The 17,907-nt window shown below is 42.4% G+C and overlaps 1 protein-coding gene and 1 long non-coding RNA gene across 2 annotated transcripts in view; one reads left to right on the top strand and one right to left on the bottom strand.

The window, feature by feature from the left end:
* Positions 1 to 13,187, bottom strand: part of LOC109315531 — a 16,477-nt gene extending 3,290 nt beyond the window's left edge. Inside the window, exons 1-2 of the long non-coding RNA XR_002102530.1 lie at positions 13,098 to 13,187; positions 2,967 to 2,970 (exon numbers count right to left, since the gene is read on the bottom strand). This is a non-coding gene — a long non-coding RNA (uncharacterized LOC109315531). The remainder of the gene's footprint in view (positions 1 to 2,966; positions 2,971 to 13,097) is intronic.
* Positions 1 to 17,907, top strand: part of GRIP1 (glutamate receptor interacting protein 1) — a 579,208-nt gene that overhangs the window by 8,229 nt on the left and 553,072 nt on the right. The gene's annotated exons all lie outside the window — the stretch shown is intronic.

Consider the following 17,907-nt stretch of genomic DNA (forward strand, 5'->3'; position numbering starts at 1 on the left):
TATTCATCATCTATTGCCTCCACTGCCAAAAGTGATGTTAGGGTTTGTCTTATGTCCCTTGGTCTCATGCTTGAGCGTACAGGAAGTACATCTGTGTATGTGTAAGTTGTGCAGCCAGTTATGAGTCTCCGTGCACTGTTAAATACAGTGTTGAGCTTTTTATTGTGACAACTTCTGAACTATACAGGAGCACAATACATACTATTATACCATTGGAAGAGCAGTGGTTCTGAGCACTTTGAAGTTGGCACCCCATGTCATGCTGGCTAAACATCTTAAGGCAGCTACCAGTGCACATTCAGAAGAGATGCAGGAAAGTGTTTGATGTTTAGAGGGGAGGGATTGATATAACTAATGTGACTCCTAGGTAGGTTGGGGTATGCTAATGGAGAAGGATGGTGTTGCGTTGTCTGATATTCAGCATGCCCTTGGCTTGAAGATTATTTAGGTGGAAGAGTGATGATACTGATTTATTCATGCTCAACTTTAAGCACCACTTGTGGAGAAAGTGATGAGTTCCAAGTTTGTGTCTTTCCCAGTTCTGTGATTTCTTTTTTTCTTGGGCTACCATGACAACATTGTCAGCATACATGTATCACTTAGAAGTTGAATGCAGGAAGTCTGAGTTATATGCATTGAAAAATATGGGTGTTAGCACTGACCCTTGAGGGACTCCATTCTTCAGGGTTTGTACACTGTTTTGTTTTTTTTCTCCTTGGCTGGTAATAGTTTGAATGATCTGTTGGAGATCATATTTATGATGAAAGCACATAGCTTGTGGTCAGGTATCTTGGAGCGCAATGTATCTTTGAGGCCTTGATGCCATATAGTGTCATAGGTGGCTATAAGATCGATAAAGGCTGTGCCCGTTTTCTGCCTCATTTCAAATCCAGTTTCTTTGTCAGATGCAAGTAATGTAACCTGGTCAGTGGTACACTGCTTTTTCTGAAAGCCAGCTTGTTGTTTTGGGAGCTGGGGATCTACGATGTTCTCTATTCTATTCAGGATTATGCACTCTGTCAGTTTGTATGTAATACAGAGTAGTGAGAGAGATCAGTAGCTCTTCAAACCCTCTGGTGATTTATTGGGTTTCAGGATAACGCTGACATCAGCTTTTCTCCAAATTTTTGGAAGCCTGTTACTTCTTAGGCATTTATACATGAATTTCTGAAGCCATATTTTATTGTGGTTCCAAGCTTGATAAATTCTAGAAATATCTTATCTGGTTCCAGAACCTTGCCAGTCTTGATCACTTTAATAGTTGTGTCACGCTTGTTGGCAGAGATGGGGGCAGTTAAATCACCCACAACCAACCTTAATTTAAGTTGTTTGAGAGTCAGATATATAATCGTTGCTCTCTGTGTTTGCTTGGGTTACTGTACTTGTTGCACAGTATTTTTGGAATGGAGTTGGCTGACACAAGGTAATGTTTTTTGGTACCTTTGTCTGTAAGGTGATTACTGGTGCACCATGCTTGTCTACTCCAGTGAGTCATATACAGTCCTTCTATAGTAGTGAGCCATCTCTTCTTTTTGATATTATTCAAAGCGGTAGCTAGCTGTTTCGTAGTTTTTTTCATGGTTGCAGGGTCATTGCATTACTTGATGGTGTTAAAAGAGCTGTTCACACTGCTCATCCCAGCGTGGTGTATAGTGGCTTCTTATAGCCTCTAGGTATGCAGAGTTTGGCTGTTTCAATTAGGCAGCTTGTAAACGTATTGTAACTTTGATCAGTGTTGTTTTTTGATGCATCCTGTAATCAGTTTGCTTTCTTCTTGGTCAGCCTTTTATATTTCTGCCAGTTTGCCTTCTGAAAGTTCCATCTTGTGGCTCGTATGGATGGGATGGCGCAGGCTGAAAAATCATATTGTCAATGCAGATGAGTGAGGGTCTGTGCTGAGATGATGGAAACTTGTCAAGTACTTTTTTTATCAGTATTTTACTCGTTGCCCTTCCACCGGGCGAGATCTGGGTTTGTCTGAATAGTTGAAGGTTGAGAGCGGTAGATATGTGGCTATCTGGGGTCATTTATGAGGGTTATATCATTGAGACAAAGACAGTCTCCGTTGCTACTGTTGACAGTGTATCCCCAATCTTGATGTTGACAATTGAAGTCACCTGCATGTAAGGCCAACTGGTCATAAATCTGCAGGGCTGTGATTGACAACACAGCAGAGGGAGGCTTATGTATGTTGACAATGAAGATGTCGTTGACCTGGACAGAGCTCCATTCTGTTGCGCTCTGGGAGGTTTTATGTTGCTTAATAAAGTATGGCAGGTCACTTCTGATGAAAGTAGCAAGGCCATGAATCCTGTTGGCTACAGAGTCTGCAAAGCCTGTAGCCTAAAAGTTTCATCTTCCACAGTTCTCTATATGTTTCTTGTAGAAGGACTCCATGAGTTTTCATTTCCCTGTGATGAGTTCCAGCACTGATTGTTTGAGCGAGGTGTGGCTTCAACATTAAGCTGAAGAACAGTCAAGCTTTCACCTCATAGATAAGAGAGGGTGCTCTTGCTCACCCTATAGTCAGTATGCCAAAAACATTGGAAAGTATGGTGTATCAAAATGGAAAAAATCAAAAAACCTATTAGGGTGATAATGGCTACTTTATCTTGGAGTTTCCCTTGAGTTAAAAACAAAAATCTGGGTGATTTTAAGATATAGCTGATGATTCAGGAAATCTCATGTGTACAGTGATGGGCACACATGGTTAAGTGGAATAGTTATGAGACCAAACTTAATGTTTCAAGTTTTTTTCTTTTTGAGGCTTAATTTTAACACAGAAATTTTAAAGAGTTTTCTATTAACAGCTTCAGGAAATGGATGCTAGGTGTTCTATGGTCCAAGGTGTGGGTTTTTTTTTTTTTACTGTTTTCGTAGGATCATGGGAAAGCAGGGCTGGAAAGGACTTCACAAAGTCATCTACTCCAGCTTCCTGCTCAAGGCAGGATCGTCCCTGACTAAACCATTCTGGCCAAGTGTCTGTCTGTTTTTGAAAATTTCCAAGGATGGAGATTCTACAATTTTTCCAAGTGGCCTGATTCAGTGCTTGACCACTCCCAGAGTTGGAAAATTCCTCTTAATTTGCAGCTAAATTTACCCTGCTGCAGTTTGAGGCAGTAGGTTCTAATCCTGTCCCCTGTGGCCCCAGAGAAAAGCCCGTTTCCATCCTTTATATACAAGGGTTGGTATGAATTTTTTTTTTTTTTTTCAGATGAACAAATGTAAAGCAATAACTAGTGGAAAACAGAGATATATGATTATTTTTTGGAAACAGCTGGCAGCATGTTGTACAAACCTTATATTAAGAAAGAAACAATCTGTGGAGTAAAATGGGTGAAAAGGTCTGAACTACACCTGATTTTAGGTTATTGTTTGAATGAACAAGCATCTTTTTGTTTCTGACGAGAGAACTCATTTGGGAATAAAAGATTTAAATCTTTATTCAAGATGAAAGGAATTCTTAGACCAAATGCATTGTTTTACAACAGAATTACAATTTCCCAACAGATTCAGTAAGTTTTGTGTTGTAAATACCACAGTAGCAGATGCCTCTATTAAGAATTGGTTACATATGAAGTCTTTTATAGCCTTTTCATCTCTAATAAAAGAATGTCACCCTAATTAATTCATCTTCTAGAAGTGGACTGCATCTCAATTAGTCTATATAATAGATAGATGAGTAAAATAGCAATCTACAGAATTTAAAGGGACATCATCTGAACGTTTTTTCATATGCATTTTTTCAGGCAGCATCTTAAGGTTTTGATTAGTTGTAATGCCTCTCTTTTTTTTTTTTTTTTCCTCCCCCAACAGTATTAACAAAAAAAGGCATAGGGGTTTAGGGACAGATATATGACCTGTAACTACTTCTTTTTCAAACTAATTTCAGATTGACAGCATCCCTTAAATCAGGAATTTGCAACCCCTGGCATATGTACCACAGCATGGCATGCAAGGCTATTTTTCTTGGCATGCCACTGCCCACCCAAGCTCTGGCCAGCTGCTGCCAGCCACAGAGCTCTTAGCAGGTGACTAGGAGGCTGCAAGCCCTGCTGCAAGCACCCTGAGCTCCATGGCTGGCAGCAGCTACTCCAAGCTTGAGCTGGCTGCAGGGTGGCATCAGCCTCTTCCCAGTGGAGGGGCTATGGGGGTGGGGGACTGAGCTGCCAGCAGGAGCAAAGTGGATGGTTTTGGGAGGGGGGGCAGGCTGCATGACCAGGCTGGAAGGGACTGGCTCAGCTGTGCAGGGTGGGCAATGGCAGTCTGGGTGGTGCTGGAGGTATGGCTACAGAGGGGGCTAAGGTGAATTTTAGGGGGGCTATAGCCCCCCCAACCTTTGGCACCATTCCTGTGCACTGGGTTCCAGAGCCCCAGCCAAGCTTTGTGCCATTAGGGGCTACATGCACCCTTCTGGGTGGATGGTGGGGGGGGGGCTTGAGGCAGTGCAACCCCAGGCCCCTCCCCCATTGTCCGCACTGTGGCATGGGTGTAGTCGCCACCAGCACAGAGCTGGTGCCATGGCTCCAGAGCCCCGGCATCAGTCTTGTTCTGCTGGCTACTGCATGTGCGCCTTGGGGCACAGACAGGGGAAGGGCCTGAGGCTGGGTACATGTGCATGCCTCCGGGTGGAGGGGTCAGGGTTGCATCGCCTCAGCCCCTCCCCAGCTCTGTGCTCTGCTCCTGAAAGTGGATGATGGGGGAGGGGTCTGCAGTTGTGCTTTCATAACCATCCCTCCAGCACTGCCTGGGCTGCCACCACCTGCCCAGTGCCGTCCAGGAGGCGTGGCCCACCCTGCTCCCACCCAGGTGCTTAGTGCTTTTATCTTCTGTCCTCCTTTTTTCTTCTTTCTTTCTTTCTCTTCTTTTTCTCTCCCCTTTTTCTTCTCTCTTTTCTTTCTTTCCTTCTTTCTCTTTTCTTTCTCTTTCCCTCCTCTCTCTTTTTTCTCTCTCTTCTTTTTTTCTTCTCTCTCTCTTTCTCTTTTTTTCTGTCTCTCAGAACATGCTTAACAACAATGAAGTTCTAAAAATTCTAAACCTGGTGACAATGAATAGAAAATCTGGTATTTACTGTAAAAAAACAAAAAAACCCCAAACCAAACCAAAAGAAAAAACCAAGAAACCCTTCATGATGATTAACTATTTAATATGCATTGAGTCTTGCCATGTATCCCTCGCCCCAATGGTATTTTTATGGCATGCTGGGATTCTGGCACGTTACAAGGTAGACATGGTGGTTTTTCCAGTACTCTGGCTAAAAACATTGCCTACCCCTCCCTGCCTTAAGTGCCTCTACCTGAATTTGAAGATGCATTTGAGCTAGACAGGAAATGTTATGTGTGTATGATATCTGTGAAGGATTTTGTATTCTGTGAGGTATAGACTATGTCAGGATAAAACAAGTGGGAGTTGCCTACATGAGCTGCTAAATTAGAGGATAGTGGGCATAGAGCAGGAGTGGGCAAAATGGTGGATCGGGCCAGTGGCCAGACTCCATTTTGCAGCAGCCCATGCCTGCATTGCTGCGGCTGGTTTTCATGGAGATGTCAGGAGTGACACAGCCCTGACAGTATGGGGTCAGGGTTTCCATGGAGACTGGCCCCAGCAGCTCTGGCAAGGTGTGTGGCTGGGCAGGGAGCTGCTTCAGGGCTGGGGCTGGGATCCTGCAGCAGTGACAGTGTGATCTAGAGCTGGGGCAGAGCCATGATCCACTGCCTGCAGGCCCCTGCCCATTGCTGGGGCTGGTCCCCATGGAAACCCTGGCCCCTCACTGTCACAGCCCCATGGCTCCTGGGGACTGTGGAAACCAGCTATGGCAATGCAGGCAGGGGCTGATAGAAAATGGAGTCTGTCATGGGCCCGATCCAGCCCATGAGCTGTACTTTGCCTGCCCGAGATTTGCCTGTGTCGAGATTTGCTATGCTCTTCCATCACTAGGTATGTTTCCATGGCATCTATTTTTCATCCTCTTGTACTGCTGTGAAGTGCTCTGTGCCTATCTGCTCCTGTTTTGTGGGTACCAGATCCTGAAAATGAGGCAAGAGCACTTGCCTTGGAGTGGCCTTGAGTGTGCTCCAATAGAGAGATCCCCAAGGCAGAGAGCTTGAGTGGCCCTGGACATATTCTCAGGGTTCTCTAAGGAAGCTACATTGCCTCATTTTGGGGAATTGGCACATGCCAAGTGGGAGCAAGAGGATGGGGGTGCGTGTCCTGGAGGGAGTAGGGCTGGTCTGGTGTTTTAGCAGGCAGTGTGCAAGAGGCAAGATTTTTTTTTGTGATAATTTTTATTGGATCAACTACATTGTTGGAAGAGAAGCTTGTCGAGCTTTTGGGCACCCATTGTCCTTTCCCAGGTGTGCTCAAGGCATGCCTGAAAGCTTGTCAGACTTCCCATCTAACTATACACTTGGTCCAATGGAATATAATACAAAAAATCCCTTGCTTCCTTTTCATTGAGAGAGGCAGTGTAGATGTGCCTACACAGTTGTGACAGGCAGAAGGCAAAGCAGGGTGGCAACCTTAGAGATTTAACTGGTTCATGGAAAGATACGGGTTTTTTTTAGGTAACCTTACTTCCAGATGCTATGAATGAACTTGCAAGAGCAGGGCTTCTAAAGAGCAAGGAATTGATGTACAACTAATGAGGGAGGGAATACTGTTTGGTCAAGGGGGTTCTGAGGTGGGTTGTAAGAAAAACAACCATAAAAAAGGAAGCAGATGACCCTTGAGAAGCAGATGACCCTTTCCCCTTTGCTGGCAGTAAGCGAAATGTTAGCTGCTAACCGGTCTCAAGCAGCCCAAACTTGTTCTGTGCATCTTGCAACTTTGTAACGCAAGCAGAAAAGCCTGAATGCGCGCACAACAATGTAACGGTTGATGTATAAATACCAAGCTGTAAACTCAGGTCGGGGGAGCTCTCTGTCTTTGTGACATTGAGTAACCCCTCTGCAGAGCAATAAACTAGCATACGGACACTCCCTTGTTCTATGCTGAATTGATCGTGGCTAGGAACGAGCCCAAAGACGGGATGTGGCCAGTGCTGTTCGGTGTATGAGCACACCCTTTGGTGTATGGGTGCTACGCAGTAGCTGGTCAACCCTTTTCCCCAAAAGGTTGAATCCTTCATTAGGGATAAACAAGGCAATTAACCCACTGAGGGACATTAGGATTGTAAAATCTAATCTAGGAAATGGGATAAGAGTTGAGACCATATTTAACACAATGCAGTTTGTGGAAATAATAATTGTATGACAGGTACTAGCTATTTCTCCCCTTCTCCTTTTCTTCCTAGTACACAGGCTGTACTTGATTCTGCTGTAGGTAGAATCAAGAAAAGCGTATTAAATTAGACAGGATATAAGAGCTGTTTAGGTGCAGGGGAGCGAAAGATGTTATAAGTCTGTATGTACAGAAATGCATGTTACGTACATTCATTGGTTTACCTTGTCTGTGTACATTGTCAGCTCTGAGGGCAGAGTGTAGTTTGGTGTGTATGTGGGGGGGTGGTCTCTCTGTCTCACGTACGCACACACACTCTTGCATTTTTAGCTGTCAGCTTTTTAAATTTGAGAGTGAGGAGTTGGATGCTTTGTATACGTTGTATATGTCTTTGTCACCACCACCAACTATGCTGCTGGAGAAGAGAATGGACAAGGCCTAATTAATCTTGGTTATATTGTCTGAAAATTTGCTGGTATCCGGATATAATTTTTGCCCCATGTACAGATGGGTAACTAAGTGTTAGCAAATAAGCTGATGCATCATACCTGCTAGAACTGTACTTGCTAAAGACCTAATCTTGTTCTCATCTCTATACATGCCTCCTATTGACTTTGGTGGGATTTGTAGCTGTGCAACAGTTGGATCCATGTTGAAAATGAGGCTCTTTTGGAATAATCGGATTATTTTGCTACTCAAAGAACAGCTTGACTTCTGTTATATACTATGTAAATTAAGTATTCTGAGCACTCGTGTGTCAGGGATGGAGTATGTGCATGATAGTCATGCTGGAACTAGATGTGTAACCATATGAACAATATTTCCACAGAATAAGAGAGCTAAATTCAGTGCTGGGTTAAGTGGGTACAGCTTCATTGAATTTTGTGTGATTGAGTTCCTTATGCTAGCAGTCTCTTTCTGTATCCCTTAGTGGCATTGATTCCTTACAGTATTCCGAGCTCCTTTCAGAGAATGCCAAGGGAACTATTAGTAAAAATACATTGCTGCCTTCATCTTTCCTCCTGCCAGATTTGTGCTTTTTATTTTACTTGTTCTGGCATATTTGTAGATAGTGCGATATCTTGTATGTTGTAAGAGGATTTAGGCATTCAACCCTTTTATGAGGACCAGAAAAAATATTCAGGAAATTTTGCAGTTATTTGAGGGATACATCTGCAAAGTACTTAAGAGTTGTTAACCGTATCCCCCTCTTCCCCCCTACCCCCCCTTTGCTAAAAGTAAATCAGAAACATACCATGTATATATTTTGGCTTAAGGTTAATATTGGAATTTGTATGTTTACTGTGATATGGTAGAAACAGTTAAGTGAATCTTCTGTGTTACAAAAACACATTTTTAAAACTTGATTTGCTGGTGCATTTAATTCTCCTTATGCTCACTAAGACTGATAAGTCTGTTTGCAAAAATGTGCATGAGATAGATAAACTTCCAGGATTTGCATCTCAAAAGTAAAGTGTTTGATTAAATGTATGGTGCAAAAAATGAAATGGCTAATGTATTTAAAAATAATTTAGTAGCTTTATTTTTGGGACTTTTTGTGTTTGAGCATACTGTTTTGCAAATTAGAGGATATTTACCAGTAAGAAAACTGTATGGTATTGTTTTCTTTTGAGTCTTAGTAATTTAGTGTGACTGTCAGTTTCATATGGATCAGACTGGTAAAGTAGAGATGGTAATACCACTCAAGATTTACCCATGCCAAAATGAGACACAATTTACAAAATCTTCATAATTATCTCTTTTTTTCAGATATGGTTTGCATAGCAGTTAACAATGTTGTTAACAACATTGTCATGATTTCACATCTTTCTTAACTTTTCCTTCAGGCAGTGTTCAGACTCAGGCAGACATTATTGCCTGAGTTAATGCTGGGTTTACATTTTGAAGGTTATCTTCACAACTGTAAGACTTTAAGCCTTTATGTTTCTATTCTTGATTGAAGCCAGCAAGATAGTTTCAAGGTATTGTGCTATTCAGAAAACAGCCTCATGGTTATAATGCAGGGGAATTATGGGCTTTTTACCTTATTTACAGGTAAATATAAATAAACCTGGAACTTAATTTTGGTTGGTGAATATATTTTCTTTGTGGGATTTTCTTTTTCTTGTACATATACAGTTAATAAGTTGGCAGGCTTAATTTATCTTCATTTTATCTAAAAGGTTTGGGACAAATAAATTAGGAAAAATCTTATTATTTAATTATGAAACTGTCAGCTTTGGCAAATTATTAATTCATTGCAACAGGAGGTACTATTATGTGGACTCATCTTGCACATGGTGAAAATCTGGAACACTATTATTTCTTTAGACGAGGGGTGTCCAACTAGCAGCCTGTGGGCCACCTGGGAACAAGGAAAGGTTAATTTAGAGACCCCAGGCTTCCCCTGGCTGCTGTTCCTCTTAGTGCTCTGGATGCTGGTGCTGTAGTTATGTTTCTAGGCTTCCCTTCTTTACTTTTACTTCCTGCCCCAACCCTAGGTGGTGGAGCAGAACAAAGTGGTGTGGCTCAGCTGATGTGGCTCTTGCTGGCGTCCAGCTGCTAAGAACTTTGACAGCACTGCTTTAGATCAATTTCTGCTCATTAGACTACATTTTTTAGAAACATTACGGCTGAGTACAGCCAGTCAAAAAGCCTGTGGCTGAATTGATTGTCTTTGCAGGTTAATCTAAGCTGCAAAGATTAAACTGAGAAACAACTGGACATGCATTTACTTTTGATTCAGAAAATGCAGCCACATGCCTGCAGTGGCCCAGGCCAGAAGCTGGGGGGGGGCTAGGGCATGGCTTTCTGGCTGTGTGTTCGCATCCTCTTCCTGCTGCCCCCCCAAGCTCTGTAGGATTTGCAGTCCAGACTCTTTGAGGCACAGGCAGGGGCTACTTCCAGGTGCCTCTGGGCTTTGTAGTTCACAGTCACAGTGAACAGTAAGTTTGAGCTGGGGATGGGGTGTTCAGCATCCCCCCCTCACCAGCCCTAGACCCCAGCTGGGGTTTGCCTTGGAGGGCAGTCCCTGCCTCTTCCCCCCAGATACTTATTTGCTGGAGCAGACAGCCCAGTATAGGGCTGGAAAGCATGTTGGGGGACTGTGATTTAACTTGAACCAGAAAGGCGGCTGGGACAGAAGTTTCATATACCAGTTTGACTCAAATCAGTTAAGTCTGATACTACATTCAACCAGGTTTATCTTAAACCAGTTTCAGCCGTTTTGAAGCTGGTTTATGTGCACTGAACTTCTGTTCTATTACAGGTTTAAACCATTTTCTGATCACTTTAAACCAGTTTGTGTGTAACTTCTGTCTCTAGCCCAGCTGCGGTGAGAAATGAGTATTTATGGACTGTGTCCCCCATTTTCATGGGAAGGTGATGGTCAATAAACAGTGAAGTGATTGTATTTCACCAAAAAAACGAAAACAAACAAACAAGCCAAAGCAAAACAAACCCAATTCCTCTAAGATTTGTATTGCTGTAGTTCATTCCATGCAGTTTTAAAACACATGCATACAATGGAAAGTCTGTGACCTTCCTAAATAGGTATCCTAGATGATGATGGATGATGATGATGATGATTTACAGTTATACTGTTATATACTAGACAATCTGAAATACTTGCCTTAATGGTTTTCTTGCCCTGCTTTGATTTTATCTAACATTTTTTCCTTTTCTTGCATTTCTTGCTTTTTATCCTTTGTGATATTACCAGGGTTGACAGTACTTTTTCTGACCTCTTTTTGTAACTAGGCATATTTGATGTTTTTCTACTGAATAGAAGCAAATCGGTAAAACAAATTATAGTATGATGGCCTTGTTTCTTAAAATCAAGCAACTCCTTCATACTTAGGCTAGGACTCTAGAGAAATGAATTAAAAACTGCTCTTTAATTGACTTGTTTAAAGTGCTTTTTATTATTTGCTTCATATTAAACGCATGCACTAATTACATAAACAGTCTGTTGCCTTCAATTTGCACAGTTTTGCTTCCAATTATTAAAATGGCAGTATATTTATGTGAAATGAATTGTAAAAAAATCTTTAATTGGTAAATGTGAAGGCTTTTCTGAGTTTTATAAAAAAAGAAAAATCATTATCTTCATGCAAAATACTTTTTCTGAGGTACATAGAGATATCACTCCCCCACTCTTTTACATGTATTGTTATTAAGATTGCTCCTAGATTATGCAGTAATGCAAAATTAGTCTTACAAAATTAATACTGTATATAAAAATCCAAAATGTAACTCACTCTAAAATTGTTTCAGCATGAATAATAGTATCTCACTTTTTAATTCTTGGTCACATGCTGTCATTGAGCATATCACAGGAAGTCCTGATCCAGTAACACGGTTGGTTCCCTTTAACTTTACCACACTGAGTGATAGGTACCATTAGACTAACTGGTGTAATAAAATTAATTGTATGTGTAAGTGTTTACAGAACCAAGCCAAATATTTTAATTTGTTTAATTTGGAGGTGTACTTGTATCATGGGTTGTGGTGTAGTGTGCTGGAAACAACTCCGTATGCAGAACTGTTCTCCCAAAATGAATCTAAGATAACTTTTGTGTTTATACTAAATGTAAATTAAATACCCTGTTTCACAGAGACTCTTGTTCCCATCCAAAATCCATCTTTTCACAATCAGTCAACACCTTATTCAACATTTAAACAAAAAAAGTAGACCTGTTTTAATGCTATGCTTACAGAAGCCATATTTTGGGTCAGGAAGGAATTATCTCTCAAGTCAGACTGTCAAAGGGCCATTGGGTTTTTAAATCTTCCTTTGTAGTGTGTAATGCAGATTGGTCTCAAGATTCATTTAATTTACCTAACAAACTTCCCACCATTGTGAGAGAGGCATTGGTGGTACCCTTGTGTCTCCTGCTCACTTTCTGTGGTACATTGTATTTGGTGGTATTTGTTTGTTTGCTTTTGGTATTTTGTGGCTGTGGTACCTCAGACTGGCCAGAGTGGAAGTTTTTATGTAACAAATGTCTGTTACATGGAGGCCTGTGATTGAAGGCTACTGGAGTTAATGATTGGGAAGTCTAATTATAAACCTGTGCTCCTGTATCATTAATGTGGGCACACTGGGCTTGATACCATGGTTCTGGGCTTTGCTAATGGCCTCATGGAGTCAGGAAGGAATTCCCCATTGTACCTATTGCTATGGGCATCACTTTTTTTTTTTCACCTTCCTCTTTGGGTGTTGGCTGCAGCCAAGACTAGGCATTTTGATTGTGATGTGTTGATGCTTCTGCTGGATGTTTTGTTGTGAAATGTTTTGGTTAAATGTACTTAGGATGCCCTTTTCGTATTTGAATAATCTTCATTACAATGAAAACTCAAATATTCCTTGAGTGCAAAAGTAATATGCCAGTAATGTGACTGATTGTAAGTTAAGACTTCACAGTTAGCAACCCTGACCAAGCCATTAGCATAGTATGTTGTACCACCATGTGTCATGTTAACCTTACTTCCTTTCTATATAATTGCAGTGTTATGGCTAGTACCGTATTTTCGCGCATATAGTCCATGGACTATACACATTTTTACAAACTTGACAGATGGGTGCAGGCTATACAAGGGTGCAGGCTATGCAGAGTCTTTAGAACAGCATAGCTCATCCCTTCCTGTCCCTGACTGTGGGATGATGTCATGACCGTGTCCAGCAGAGCCCACACTTACGGCCATGTCTCTGGGGGAGGCTGCTGGTGGCGGTGGAGGGGAGCAGGGCCTCATCCCTCCCTTCCCCTGCGCCACTTGTAGCTGGCTCCAGCTCCAGGTCCGGCGGCTATGCCCAGCAGAGCCCACGCTTGCGGCCATGTCTCCGGGGAGCAGGGAATAGATGGGTGTGGGGAATACACAAACTATTTTACAAAAATACAATTTTCCGCAGGTTATGCATGGGTGTGGGTTATATCAGTGTGTGGGCTATATGCGCGAAAACATGGTATTTTATGTAACCCTGAATCTTTTGATTTCTTTATTCATTTATAATCTCAGCTACACTGTTGCTATGATAGATTTTTTTTTACCTTTGATTTTGTTCCTGGTTAGAAGGACTTGCCCTTCTGCTTAGGATCAGACTGATTGTCATATTTTAGGATCAGGAAGGAATTTTACTCTGTTTTCAGATTGGCACAGACTGGGGGGTGGGGTTTGTCTTCCTCAGTAGCTGACATCATGGTTCTCTTCCTTGAGGGTTTGCAGCAGCAAGGTATTAACAGGACCCTCAGCCCCAGGCTTTACTTATGGCAGGTTGAAGCGTTCTTGGTGTTTGTGAGACAGGGTTGTTGTATAGTTTTAAGAATGTCTTTTACAAACATTTTTATGGGGTGGTTTGGATATGAATGATATTGCCTTGATCAGGGGTTGCACTAGCTGACTGCTGAGGTTTCTTCCAGCCCTATTCTTTTTTTCGTTCTGTGATTCTGAGCTGAAGTTATTATGCATTATGACCTTAATCCAGCAAAGCACTTAAAATACCTAATTGTTTTTTTAGACCAGCCCCTGGGGCTCATTATTTCACTAGGATCAAACTGTATGAAAAGGACAGAACATGCTGGCACTAGTTTGCTTGATGTTAGTATTAATTATATCCCTAGTATATTTTAGTTATGTTTTCAGATGGAGGCTAAAGCGTGAATCCAGCAAATCTCTTAAGCATGTATGCACTTGCCCATGGGTAGTTCTTTTGAAGTCAGTGTTCTTAAAGTTATGCAGGTGCATAAAAGCTTTGCTGGATTAAGGACTAGTTGCATACAGGCACTATTGTAGTTAGGACCACTCTTGTGATTGAACTCAATGTAGATTTTGTAGGGAGAAAGAAGGTAGGTAGGTAAATGGGGAATTAAAAGTCATTTTAATCTTCAAACTACTTTAGAAACAAAGGATCAGTAGCCTAATAAACGAAGTTGGCACCTGGGGCAAACCTTGCACTAGAGTAGGGGAAGGGATACAGGTGGCAGTACTGCAGTTCACAGTCTTACATATGCCTGGAACTTCTAAATAGTCCCCAGCTGCACTGGTGCTGTTGTCTAGTGTGTTTTCCCCACTGTAGTTGTTGCTCTTAAAGCAGCAGCACCAGCAACTGGAGTTCCCACCATGGATATGTTGCCAGGAAGTAGACTGTGCGGCTAGGGGGTGATTCTGGTGCCTCTCTTAATTTGATGCCTGTAGTAGGGGCCCTTCTTGCTCACCCCTTGTTATGCTGCTGCAAAAGACAGTTAATAGAGAAGGAAGGTAATTATAAAGAAAAGGTGATGACCTGGTTATTTCTTGTTTGTACTGTGAAAATAAGTTGAACATATTTATCTGCAAGAGAAATTGTAAATTGTCCATTTTACCAATTGTCAGGTTAATTTATTTTTTTAGTTGATGGAACCTATATTGTCACAAATGGTGCCTGTATATAACACACATGTAAAATACAAAGTAACATGTTACTTTGTTGTTTTGTTTTTGCGCTTGTGCATTTTTTGTTCTTTTTCATTCTTAAATTGAATTATTATTGTGTACTAGCTGTTTCTTTCTTTGGGCTTAGAGAGTGCTTAGCACCTGGTAGGTACTACTGTAACAAATATGATTTAAAGAAAATAAAGTTAATGTTGGAACTGCTTGGTCTGTCCCCTAATAGTATTAGTATTGTATATTTATACTGTACTGTTCATTTAAAAAAAATCTTTTGTAAATGTTACATATTAACCCTTTCCTTCCTCCACCTGCTGTTCATTACTGTCAGGTAGGTATTATCACAAGAAGAAATTGCAATAGATGGTATGACTTGTGCAAGATCATGGAGGATCTGTTTGCTGAAATTTGAACTTTTGTCATGTTCTCAAAGTATAAAAAACCCTTTTTCCAAACTGTGCTCATGTTCTTGGTTAGAAAGTCTGTCAGATTCTTTGTGACAGATACTTGGAAAATATGTGTAGGCCAAAAGTGAATGAATAAGCAACATTTTTTTTTTTTTAAGAGGAAAAAAAAACCAGCAAGGGACTCCTGGTCATGTGTATGAAGAAAGTGTGCATCAGGAGGTGTCATTTCTTGTTCTTGGTAGGGACTTTGGTGTATAAAGCTAAAGTCAAATAGAAAACTCCATGGGATCTACTAAGTTAGGTTTAATACCTGAGCCTATGTATAAATGATGGTTATGTCTCTTACTTAGAAAATATATAAGTGGATATATGTTTATGTATCAGATTATTAACTGTATTAAAGAAAGAATAATAGTATGTGTTTGGAAGCTATATAAAAGTAGTGCTGATTTTTTTGCAGCAGAATGCTACTTTAAAACTTTTTTATATGTTTCAGATCTTTTCAGTAAATGGAAAATGTGAAATTAATGTTCTGCATACCAATTAATATTTGTACTCATTTATCTCTAAGATGACTTGTGTATTATAATAACCTTGTTTTACAGCTTTCATGTATGAATTGACTACTCCAGCAAATTTCTAGTGGTACGTCTTTAATACAGAAACACCTAGTGTTTAGTATTTTAAGTTCTCAGGGAATTCCTGTGCAGCACTTGGATTTTGAGACCAGATTTTTTTCAGGACGAATATAGATGCCCAGCCCAGGGAGAGAATCTTGCTAACTTCATCTTTCCTTCCCCATCTGGAAGAAAAAATAAATAAAAGGCCCATGGCCACAATTTTGCCCTGTTCTGGGCAATAACACATTGTTGCCCAAGAACCTAGAAGAAATTTGGGAGACACAGGCTTTTTCCTTGCATTGAAACTAAGGTGTATAATTTCTGAGTTGTAAGAGTTTCTGAATGACTTAAGAAAATTGTCTTATGAAAGTCTTTTCAGTTTCTATTAAGGATGTGAATGGGGAGATGCTGGAATACATAGCACAAAGAGCCATATTTAATTTGACCTGATGAATGCTGCCTATTCATGATGATGACTCATCAGACTAATAAGTTTATCCTGGGTTGCAGAACTTCTAGGCTAGGGACAGAAGTTACACACAAACCAGTTTAAGTGGTCCCAAACCCCTTCCTGGTTCAAGTTAAAGCAGAGTCCCCCAGCATCCCAGAATGCTTTGCAGACCTGGGTTGGACTGCCTGCTACAGATAGCAGGGCTGGCCCTGCCCTACTTCTTTAGCTGGAGCAGGGGCGGGGCATGGCCAGATGATGGCCCGGCAGGGCCCCCTAAGGTGAAGGAGGCAGGGTAGGGGTTTATTCCTTCCTCCCTCCCCTCTCCCCATTATGGTCTGCCTGGCCAGGGCATAGACCGCCCCTGTCAGGGTCCCTCCCCCTAGCTGTTTCAGGGGCAGGGGTGTGGCCAGAGGTTGGCAGACATGGCCCCCTGAGGTGAAGGTGGCAGGGAGGGAGTTTATTCCCCCCTCTCTCCTTTCCCTCTGGGGGACTCCAGCCAGGGTCTTCCTGGCCAAGGCACAGCAGCTCCTGTCATTCATTCCCCCACACATGCTGCTGGAGTAGCAGGCGTGTGGCCAGCCCCGGCAGCAGCTTCAAGCAAACCGAGAACGGGGGAGGCCCTCCTTTGCTTAAGGCTGCTGCTGGGAGTGGCCATGGCCTCCTTGCACTTCAGCGGCAAGTGGGGGGACTGCCACAAGTGGGGGGGCTGCTGTGTCCTTGCCTGGAAGACCCCCGCCGGGGTCCATGCTGGTGGGACAGGTTAGCTTCCTTCCAGCCTTTTAGCAACTGCTGAAGGGAAGGGAGAGTTTGCTTTTACGTCCCCTGGCTTTTTGCCTGAGCCACTGCAGGCACGTGGCTGCATTTCCAGTGTCAAAAGTGAACATCTGTTCACCTGCACCTTGGTTCAATCTATGCAGGTTAGACTAACCTGCAAAGATTGAATTGATTCAGGATCAGGCTTTTTCATAGTTTCATAGTTTGTAGGGTCAGAAGGGACCTGAGCAGATCATCAAGTCCAGCCCCTTGCCTTGGCAGGAAAAGGTACCAGGGTCAAACAACCCTGGCAAGGTGTTCGTCTAGCCTTGTCTTAAAGACCCCCAGGGTAGGAGCCAGCACCACTTCGCTTGGAAGTTGGTTCCAGATTCTAGCTGCCCTGACTGTGAAGTAGTGCCTCCTGATGTTTAGTGTGAATCTACCCTCTGCCAGCTTGTGACTGTTTCTAGTCACTCCTGATAGTGCTTGGGGGAAGAGGGACTCCCCCAGTCCCTGCTGGTCCCCTCTGGCTAGTTTGTAACAGGCCACTAGATCCCCCCTCAGCCTTCTCTTGTGGAGGCTGAACAGGTTCAAGTCCCTAAGCCTCTCCTCTTAAGGCCTGCCCTGCTGACCTCTGATCCTGCAAGTAGCCCTTCCCTGAACCCTCACCATGTTGTCCACATCCTTCTTGAAGTGTGGTGCCTAGAATTGAACGCGGTACTTCAGATGTGGCCTGACCAATGTTGCGCAGAGGGGGAGGGTCACCTCCTTGGACCTGCTCGAGATGCATCTCTGGATACATGACAAGGTATGGTTGGCCTTCCTGACTGCATCCCCACATTGGCAGCCCATGTTCATCTTGGACTCAATAGTGACTCCAAGATCCTTGTCTGTCTCTGCACTGATGAAAAGGGAGTTCCCCAGCCTGTAGGTCTGCTGCTGGTTCTTCCTCCCCAGGTGCATCACCTTGCACTTGTCAGTATTGAAACCCATCCTGTTCTCATCTGCCCACCCCTGTAACCTGTCTAGGTCC

This window comes from Crocodylus porosus, unplaced genomic scaffold (assembly GCF_001723895.1).
Source record: "Crocodylus porosus isolate Cpor-Errol unplaced genomic scaffold, CroPor_comp1, whole genome shotgun sequence".
Classification (NCBI taxonomy): Eukaryota; Metazoa; Chordata; order Crocodylia; family Crocodylidae; genus Crocodylus; species Crocodylus porosus.